The sequence below is a fragment of the Gymnodraco acuticeps genome, unplaced genomic scaffold, assembly GCF_902827175.1.
Source record: "Gymnodraco acuticeps unplaced genomic scaffold, fGymAcu1.1, whole genome shotgun sequence".
Taxonomy (NCBI): Eukaryota; Metazoa; Chordata; class Actinopteri; order Perciformes; family Bathydraconidae; genus Gymnodraco; species Gymnodraco acuticeps.
Window position 1 is genome coordinate 438,026 of NW_022990177.1, and position 11,210 is coordinate 449,235.

General features: G+C 42.3%; 1 long non-coding RNA gene across 2 annotated transcripts; it reads left to right on the plus strand.

Moving 5' to 3' along the window:
* The first annotated feature begins 466 nt into the window (after positions 1–466).
* On the plus strand, positions 467–7,632 carry LOC117547204. Of its 2 annotated transcripts, XR_004569131.1 has the most exons (5): positions 467–970; positions 5,163–5,215; positions 5,935–5,998; positions 6,268–6,616; positions 7,580–7,632. It is a non-coding gene; the product is annotated as an uncharacterized LOC117547204 (long non-coding RNA). The 2 variants fall into 2 exon arrangements; XR_004569130.1 differs by lacking the exon at positions 7,580–7,632 and having other exon boundaries at positions 6,268–7,196.
* Positions 7,633–11,210: the final 3,578 nt, after the last annotated feature.

Here is an 11,210-nt window from a genome sequence, read left to right on the forward strand (position 1 = left end):
TATTATTTCATGTGAATATGATCAGGGCGTGGTGCAAAATAAATAATTGCTTTACATCCGGTATGCACTGAATGATGACTGCAAAGATACACGATGGGCAAAATAATAATAAAAGCAATATGAAAACTTACATTGCAGAGCGAAACATTAGCAGGCTAATAATAATCATTAATTATTTGTAGATGAAAGTCTATCAATAAAGGATTGACATGATTTAAATATGTGTGTTTGAGGTCACACTGGTATAATTCACAACTAAACTCTTAGATTCTAATATACAGCACATATTCTATTTATATACAGATTATTCATATTTTGTGGAAATAAAATATGCAGAGAATAATGCAAAAACTACAGAAAATAATGTAAAAATGGCAAACAATAATGAAAAACTACTATAGAAATGCTGCCAAGAAATAATGTAAACTGATACTTTGCACATGCGCACTAGCTCTCTCTAGTCCTTTGTAGCCCCGCTTCACTTCCGGGGTTGTCTCCGCGACTGTTTACATCCTCGTTGGGGGAATCTAGTCCAGATTTCCACACTTTATTCTTATTATAATAAACATTAAACCATAAAACATGTCCCCTGCCGCGTCCCTGCACGCGCAGCTCGCCTCCATCATGGAGGTCCTCGCGAACACGGCGGTGGCGGAGATCTGTGAGCTCGTGGACAGCGGGCTCGCGGTGCTACAGCTCGAGGTCTCGCGGAGCCGCAAAGAGAACGAGGCGCTGCGCAGAAAGCTGCGGCTCGTGGAGATCCGAGCGGTCCGGGTCACCGCAAGCGGAAGAACCACCGCAAGCGGCACCGCGCTGAGAACCACCGCAGCCGGCAGCAACCACTGCAGGCGGAACGACGCTGAGAACCACCGCTAGCGGCACCGCGTTGCCCCTATCTAACGGCCGCGCTGCCGCTCAGTTTGCCGCTCATCATCAGCCTGGAAACGGCGGAGGACCGGAAAAACTGGTGGTAAAAAAGTTTATTTTAACTTTAGGTCAAACATTTTACATTTTAATAAAGTGTTTTAATGGAACTTGTTGGTTATCTGTCGTCACTTTTTAATGGCGGCTAGCTTAGGGTGACCAGACGTTCCCGGTTTCTGGGGCCAGTCCCCGTTTGTATTGGCCTGTCCCCGGAAATGTCCCCGTTTTTTTAATATACGTTAAAAACATATAGCAAGGTGAAATAAAACGTTTCATGTCAGGAAACACTGGGTAAACAGACTGCGGTCGAGCCAGCCCCCACTTGTTGTATTGCGGTGCGCGAATATCCTATGCATTACGGTAGGGTAGAAGCATGTAAAAACTGCCTTCAAAATAAAAGCGTTTACTCGGTCAATAACAAATATACCTAAAAAACACACCAAACATATTCATATACTGGAGCTTAAATTAAGAAATATGTACTATATAATGTGATCAATAATAATGTAAAACAAACTACGTATAACTACCACATTATAACTGAGTGAATGTAAAATGTAAGGATACAGTTATGAAGACATATCTGATATTTTGACTAATTGACTAATTTCAATTGATGTTGACACCATCTCACAACACTCCTAAAATAACATTACTTTCTGAAGCACAATTTAAAATGTATGCTGTTTAAAATCTCAAATTAGATCTATTGTCCATCTATATTTTGATTATTATTTAATGTAAACTGTCCATAATCAAAGAGTCATTCGAAGTCAATCAAATACTTATTTCACTCCAGGGTGATAGCAGGAGACCCCATCTAGTCACTCAGAGAGAATCTGGACAATCTGATGTAGAGTTTCAAAATTAAAGACCTTTGTAGTCTCATATATGAGCTATCGTCCTTCTGTTTTTATACAAGAATAAATAAAAACATGTCAAATTATCAAAGACTTATTTCACTCCAGGGGTGATAGTAGGAGACCCCATCTAGTCACTCAGAGAGAATCAGGACAATCTGATGTAGAGTTTCATAAATAAAAGACCTTTGAAGTCTCATATATGAGCTATCGTCCTTCTACTAATAATCCTTATTATTTATTATAGCGCTTTATCAAAGACTCTCAAAGACTTTACAAATACACCATTACACATACAGATCATACATGTAATGGTCATCTACTGTGGACAATACCCACAGGAGCAAATTGCGGGTGAAGTGTTCTGCCCAAGGACACACGGCCTGACGCAGTGGGGCGGGAGCGGGTTTCAAACTGGAGTTCCCCAACGCCCCCTTGATTCTGATGATCAACGCACAGACCACTGCGCCACCCGTCTGTTGTATCCAACAGTTACAATTTTCAAATTACATTGAACCAGAATTGTCCCCCTTTTTTCTTACCAGTGAAGCGAGAAATTGGATATGTTAATGATATATTGACCGCAAAACTCAAAATGTCCCCGGTTTTAATTTTGCAAAATCACATGAACTTTTTTCATTTCTCAAAATAACAAACATTAATCTAGCGGTTAGGGTTAGCTAGACCAGTGGTTCTCAACTGGTCAGGCCTCGGGACCCACTTTTTTCCTTTGTCAATAAATCGCGACCCGACATTTTGAACCACTCAAATGCTATTCAACAAAAATCGTGCTGCTAAATATACGCTTTTCAGCATACAATATTAATTAAAGTGAAGTACAGTGCATATATCCCTCATATCCCTTCACAGAACTAAAGTGTGATGGAGTCAAAGCTGAACTGCATGACATGAAAGGCACACATGCTGGAAACCCAACCCCAGCAGGGGGGTCGAGGGGGATTCTCCCCCAGGAGATTTTTAGAAATACTAACATATAAACTACGCATTCTGGTACTCTGAGAAGAGAATAAATACATCTATTACTACCCGAAATATTAATAATATGTTATGCCATTGTTTGTGTTTCACTTTGTGCTGACAGCTTGCTGCTCCTCACAGAGAGAGAGCAAAGAGGAGTCTGTGTGAAGTACTTTGTGGGTAAGGGGAGATAGCCCCCATTGTTCTGTGACCTGTCAATCATCAGACCGGGGGTCATATTTCATTATGTGTTCATTTCTATCTGAAGTTGTACCCATGGATGTATAAAGAATAGTTCTACCGCAAAGTTATTCTCCGTGGGGACTTCCGGCTACACTCTTGATTCTGATTGGCCAGAAGACTCGAAAAAAACATCAGCAAAGATATTTTATTGAGAAGATGATCACTACGTGACAGAAGCTTTCAAAACCGTTTATGGTCTCCGGTACTTCCAGTCCAACGCCGACTGCATGCGTTAGAAAATCGGGCCTTCAAAATAAAAGTTTGACTTAAAAAAAAAAGAAAAGAGATTTCTTTTTTTTCAATTTCTTTTTTCTTCACTCACACATCTGCGACCCACTCGAAACGGGTCCTGGGTAAAAACCCACCAGTTGAGAACCACTGATTTTGAGAGTCTGGGAAAAAAAGTGCGTATTTAGTCTGAATTTTTTTTTTTTAAGTTCGTATTTAGAGAGTCTGATTTTTTTTAGAAACATTTTTTTATTTAGAGGGTCTGAAAAAAAAAAAAAAAATGGCAACAGATAACCCAAAAGTACATTTTAACTAGAAAATGCATTTCTTGCTGAAAATGTGTGCGAATGCTGTAAACCAGGGGTGTCAAACTCAATTTAATCGAAGGCCACATCAGCATTATGGCTGCACTCAAAGGGCCGCTGTAACTTTAAGACTATATAAAAAATAATATATAAATATATATTAGGGATGCACGATATTGTTTTTTTGAAACCGATACCGATACCGATAACTTCCTGCTTCTCAAGACCTATACCGATAATAACAAAAAATGTACGCCACTAATTATTTTAACGCGATTAACGCATGTGTATTTTTTTTCCTCGGCCGCCCCGTAGTTTCAGAGCGCATCGAGTTTAAAATACCATCTACAAGCTGATGCTGACAGCCCGCTCCTGCCGCCCGCTTGTGGCAGACCACACTTCCACGCTCACCGACAGGCACCGACTGGCCATCTGGAGGACCGGGAGGGTGTGTGTATGTGTGGCCCGAGCGAGCGAGAGAGAGACCTTACGTGCATTGTTGTTGTTAGCATCTGGTGCTAGCTAGCTGCGCTAACGGATATACGGAGCTGTTTAAATGAAAACAGAGGAGCGACATTTCGCCACAACTGCGCCGAGCACTTGACTTTATGCAGGAAGCCAGACAGTGGGACATTGTACGAAAAGTCAGCACACTCAGCACGGATAGCGCGCAACATGATTGCAGCGTCCAGGCAGCTCCGGTTCGAGCATATGCCTTGAGTTGCACATAGCTCCAAGCCCATACCACCGACGACATGTTTGTTTACTGTCCTGGCTTCACGGCCGCACACCATTTACGTCACAGCCAGGCATGAGTTAGGGAGCGCTGGATTTGTGAAAAACTCCCCTCTTCCTAAACCACTAATACCACAGTACTGGCAAAACGGGAGGAGCCGAGTGAAAAATAAGCGCCCCTCATCCCAATCCACACCGCAGTATTTTTTTCTTTTTTTTTACCCAAAAAATATATTGTATATTATCGGGGCTATTAATACTGGTATCGGGTTTATCGGGATGACGTCATAATTCCTAATATCGGACCGATAATTATCGGGCCGATAATTATCGTGCATCCCTAATATATATAAAATAACCTATTATATTACATTATTGCCTCTGCATTGGATTATTATCAGATAGGGTAATAACTTCATAATTAACTACGGCTTTTAGCTACAAATAAGTGTGTGAGCCCAGAGATCAAAGGTTACCATGGTGACGACGTTATCAAACACCTGTGTGAGCCCAGAGATCAAAGGTTTCCTTGGAGATGTGCAGTGAAAGGAGAGCCTTTCCATTGATCTGAATGAGAAATAAACCTCCTACATTTCTAACTATAGTTGAAAAACGGTAGCAGCTGTCGGTAGAATTTCACATTGCACAGCATTCGCACTAATTATCCGTAATGGGAGAAGTAATCTGATCCTCACAGATAATAGGTGGTTTTAAAAAAAGGGAATTTGTGAGAGTCACTTTACTGCCAAAGGATATCTATCGTTACAGTCTAAAGGTGTTCATGTATCATCAGAAGCATCTCTGACATTATCCATCATCCTAACTGATGAGCAATAAGCACCATGGTTTTTAAATATTGATAGAACATTTTTTCTTTCACCTCCTGCAGGTGAGGCGGTGCGATGTGGAGACCCCTCTGAACACGATGCTACACGGGGGACGGTGAGGACTCTTTAAAGTAGAGACACTACATACTGATATACACCTGAACATCGCAGGAGAGGACTCTTTAAAGTAGAGACACTAATACTGATATACACCTGAACATCAGCAGGAAGGACTCTTTAAAGTAGAGACACTACATACTGATATACACTGAACATCAGCAGGAGAGACTCTTTAAAGTAGAGACACTACATACTGATATACACCTGAACATCAGCAGGAGAGGACTCTTTAAAGTAGAGACACTACATACTGATATACACCTGAACATCAGCAGGAGAGGACTTTTTAAAGTAGAGACTACATACTGATATACACCTGAACATCAGCAGGAGAGGACTCTTTAAAGTAGAGACACTACATACTGATATACACCTGAACATCAGCAGGAGAGGACTCTTTAAAGTAGAGACACTACATACTGATGTACACCTGAACATCAGCAGGAGAGGACTCTTTAAAGTAGAGACACTACATACTGATATACACCTGAAACATCAGCAGGAGAGGACTCTTTAAAGTAGAGACACTACATACTGATATACACCTGAACATCAGCAGGAGAGGACTCTTTAAAGTAGAGACACTACATACTGATATACACCTGAACATCAGCAGGAGAGGACTCTTTAAAGTAGAGACACTACATACTGATATAGTGTAGTGGAGTATAAGTATGAAGCAGACCTCTCTTAAATCTCGCTCTCTTTTTGCAGCAGGCTGTAGGAGAATCCATCAAAGTGGAGGACGACGAGTTATGTTCCCAAACTGAGCCGTACCGTGAGTCCAGTTATAATAAACTCTCTTTTTATTGGACATAATATCCAAAATCTAAGACGATACCTGGTCACATATTACCATAAAGAAATTGCAATTTGAGGCTAAACTGACTGAGATTTATAGATTAGAGCATTTGACATACGTTTATTTAGTACACTGTAACATTTTGAAGCCGTTCTCACGCTAAATGAAAGTGTTATTATCATTTGAATCATAAAAAAACACTCGATAAAGTTTGTGAAAGTGTTAAATTCTGGTTATTTCTCCAGGTGTTGACAGACACACAGAGAAGGAAGCCCCGCCCCCTCCGACCAAACAGGAAGTAGCGAAGGAAGTTGTCAGCACTTCCTGCCAGAGGTCAGAGGCCAGCGGAGGGTCTGACTGCCTGATATTCGAACCACAGCTCCAACACCCCCCGCTCTACCCACAATCCTTTGGGGGAGGATCCCAGCTGCTCGTACGCCAGCAACAGCGTTTCCGCGACGTCGGATTCTAACAGTTTTCATATAGTTACTGACGAAGGAAACGGCCAGCAAGGGAAACAGTTCTTCTGCACTTTCTGTGGGAAGACTATGTCCTGCCTGAAGAACCTGAAGACTCACCTGAGGGTCCACACAGGTGAGGGGGTTGTCGTAGCAACTTAAAATCAGCTGCTGTCTAGAGAAAATGATGAGCAAATATGCAAAGAAACACAATATCGATATAAGTATTTCAAGATATTTCTTTTAATGCTTGCAAGCATGACGACTCCTCCTGAGAGCCTCTTGTGTGTGACGGACTCTTTTATAGAGAAGACAAAAGCTCAGTTACATTTCAAACAATAACATTTGAGCCAAGGTCGATCACAATAAGCAAAACTAGTTGGGTATCGCAGCTATCCTCCTTAGAGCAAACTTCTTCCTTTCCTGTATGTCATAACACCCTTTGTGACACATCTGATCACACGAACGTTTATAAGCCATTCCCAGGATACCACTTTGTTAACAGTTACATTTCATTAGGATTACACTGTGTTCAAACTTTAAAGGTCCCCTATCATACTGTTCTTCATCAGTATATCACAGGTCTCAGATATATACGAGCCTGTCTCTGATTGGCTGAAACACCAGACATATCATTGCAGCAATACCCATAATCCCCTCTGTTTCAGCCCTGTTTCCAAAGTGCTGATTCTGTAGCTTTAAATGCTAATGAGCTGCTGCTGGCCACGCCCCTCTGAGGATATTTGGTTTACAAAGAACTCAATGGTGCTCTAGGAGGAGATTCAGGTGATAGGGGGGGAGGGGGGGGGGGAGGGGTTACCTTGGTTTGTGATTGGCTAATGGTTACACAAGACAAAACCTCGTTATGACATCATAAAGAATGGCCAAAATCTGATCAGCTCATTTCAGACAGGTTTTTATAGAAATGGATCAAAAAGAGAGAGAATCTTTGTTCCTGAAACTTTTCAGAGTCTCTTTCCACAGAGGGGACACATGTTGATGAAGAAGAGACATGAAGAAGAGGGGACACATGTTGATGGAAGAAGAGACATGAAGAAGAGGGGACACATGTTGATGTAGAGACAGAGACATGAAGAAGAGGGGACACATGTTGATGTAGAAGAGACATGAAGAAGAGGGGACACATGTTGATGTAGAAGAGACATGAAGAAGAGGGGACACATGTTGATGTAGAAGAGACATGGAGAAGAGGGGACACATGTTGATGTAGAAGAGACATGAGAAGAGGGGACACATGTTGATGTAGAAGAGACATGGAGAAGAGGGGGACACATGTTGATGTAGAAGAGACATGGAGAAGAGGGGACACGTTGATGTAGAAGGACATGGAGAAGAGGGGACACATGTGATTGTAGAAAGAGACACGAAGAAGAGGGGACACATGTTGATGTAGAAGGACACGAAGAGGGGACACATGTTGATGTAGAAGAAGACAGAAGAAGAAAAGGGGACACATGTTGATGTAGAAGACACATGAAGAAGAGGGGACACATGTTGATGTAGAAGAGACATGAAGAAGAGGGGACACATGTTGATGTAGAAGAGACATGAAGAAGAGGGGACACATGTTGATGTAGAGAGACAGGAAGAAGAGGGGACACATGTTGATGTAGAAGAGACATAAAGAAGAGGGGACACATGTTGATGTAGAAGAGACATGAAGAAGAGGGGACACATGTTGATGTAGAAAGACATGAAGAAGAGGGGACACATGTTTGATGTAGAAGAGACATGAAGAAGAGGGGACACATGTTGATGTAGAAGAGACATGAAGAAGAGGGGACACATGTTGATGTAGAAGAGACATGAAGAAGAGGGGACACAGTTGATGTAGAAGAGACATGAAGAAGAGGGGACACATGTTGATGTAGAAGAGACATGAAGAGAGGGGACACATGTTGATGTAGAAGAGACATGAAGAAGAGGGGACACATGTTGATGTAGAAGAGACATGGAGAAGAGGGGACACTGTTGATGTAGAAGAGACATGGAGAAGAGGGGACACGTGTTGATGTAGAAGAGACATGAAGAAGAGGGGACACATGTTGATGTAGAAGAGACATGGAGAAGAGGGGACACATGTTTGATGTAGAAGAGACATGAAGAAGAGGGGACACGTTGATGTAGAAGAGACATGAAGAAGAGGGGACACATGTTGATGTAGAAGAGACATGGAAGAAGGGGGACACGTGTTGATGTAGAAGAGACATGAAGAAGAGGGGACACATGTTGATGTAGAAGAGACATGAAGAAGAGGGGACACATGTTGATGTAGAAGAGACATGAGAAGAGGGGAACATGTTGATGTAGAAGAGACATGAAGAAGAGGGGACACATGTTGATGTGAAGAGACACGAAGAAAGGGGACACATGTTGATGTAGAAGAGACACGAAGAGAGAGAGGGACACATGTTGATGTAGAAGAGACATGAAGAAGAGGACACATGTTGATGTAGAAGAGACATGAAGAAGAGGGGACACATGTTGATGTAGAAGAGACATGAAGAAGAGGGGACACATGTTGATGTAGAAGAGACATGAGAAGAGGGGGACATGTTGATGTAGAAGAGAGATGAAGAAGAGGGGACACATGTTGATGTAGAAGAGACACAAGAAGAGGGGACACATGTTGATGTAGAAGAGACATAAGAAGAGGGGACACATGTTGATGTAGAAGAGACATGAAGAAGAGGGGACACATGTTGATGTAGAAGAGACATGAAGAAGAGGGGACACATGTTGATGTAGAAGAGACCGAAGAAGAGGGGACACATGTTGATGTAGAAGAGACATGAAGAAGAGGGGACACATGTTGATGTAGAAGAGACATGAAGAAGAGGGGACACATGTTGATGTAGAGAGACACGAAGAAGAAGAGGGGACACATGTTGATGTAGAAGAGACACAAGAAGAGGGGACACATGTTGATGTAGAAGAGACATGAAGAAAGAGGGGACACATGATTGAAGAAGAGACATGAAGAAGAGGGGACACATGTTGATGTAGAAGAGACATGAAGAAGAGGGGACACATGTTGATGTAGAAGAGACATGAAGAGAGGGACACATGTTGATGTAGAAGAGACATGAAGAAGAGGGGACACATGTTGATGTAGAAGAGACATGAAGAAGAGGGGACACATGTTGATGTAGAAGAGACATGAGAAGAGGGGACACATGTTGATGTAGAAGAGACATGAAGAAGGGGACACATGTTGATGTAGAAGAGACATGAAGAAGAGGGACACATGTTGATGTAGAAGAGACATGAAGAAGAGGGGACACATGTTGATGTAGAAGAGACATGAAGAAGAGGGGACACATGTTGATGTAGAAGAGACATGAAGAAGAGGGGACACATGTTGATGTAGAAGAGACATGAAGAAGAGGGGACACATGTTGATGTAGAAGAGACATGAAGAAGAGGGGACACATGTTGATGTAGAAGAGACATGAAGAAGAGGGGACACATGTTGATGTAGAAGAGACATGAAGAAGAGGGGACACATGTTGATGTAGAAGAGACATGAAGAAGAGGGGACACATGTTGATGTAGAAGAGACATGAAGAAGAGGGGACACATGTTGATGTAGAAGAGACATGAAGAAGAGGGGACACATGTTGATGTAGAAGAGACATGAAGAAGAGGGGACACATGTGATGTAGAAGAGACATGAAGAAGAGGGGACACATGTTGATGTAGAAGAGACATGAAGAAGAGGGGACACATGTTGATGTAGAAGAGACATGAAGAAGAGGGGGACACATGTTGATGTAGAAGAGACATGAAGAAGAGGGGACACATGTTGATGTAGAAGAGACATGAGAAGAGGGGACACATGTTGATGTAGAAGAGACATGAAGAAGAGGGGACACATGTTGATGTAGAAGAGACATGAAGAAGAGGGGACACATGTTGATGTAGAAGAGACATGAAGAAGAGGGGACACATGTTGATGTAGAAGAGACATGAAGAGGGGACACATGTTGATGTAGAAGAGACATGAAGAAGAGGGGACACATGTTGATGTAGAAGGACATGAAGAAGAGGGGACACATGTGATGTAGAAGAGACATGAAGAAGAGGGGACACATGTTGATGTAGAAGAGACATGAAGAAGAGGGGACACATGTTGATGTAGAAGAGACATGAGAAGAGGGGACACATGTTGATGTAGAAGAGACATGAAGAAGAGGGGACACATGTTGATGTAGAAGAGACATGAGAAGAGGGGACACATGTTGATGTAGAAGAGACATGAAGAAGAGGGGACACATGTTGATGAAGAAGAGACATGAAGAAGAGGGGACACATGTTGATGTAGAAGAGACATGAAGAAGAGGGGACACATGTTGATGTAGAAGAGACATGAAGAAGAGGGGACACATGTGATGTAGAAGAGACATGAAGAAGAGGGGACACATGTTGATGTAGAAGAGACATGAAGAAGAGGGGACACATGTTGATGTAGAGAGAGACAGGAGAAGAGGGGACACATGTTGATGTAGAAGAGACATGAAGAAGAGGGGACACATGTTGATGTAGAAGAGACATGAAGAAGAGGGGACACATGTTGATGTAGAAGAGGGATGAAGAAGAGGGGACACATGTTGATGTAGAAGAGACATGAAGAAGAGGGGACACATGTTGATGTAGAAGAGACATGAGAAGAGGGGACACATGTTGATGTAGAAGAGACATGAAGAAGA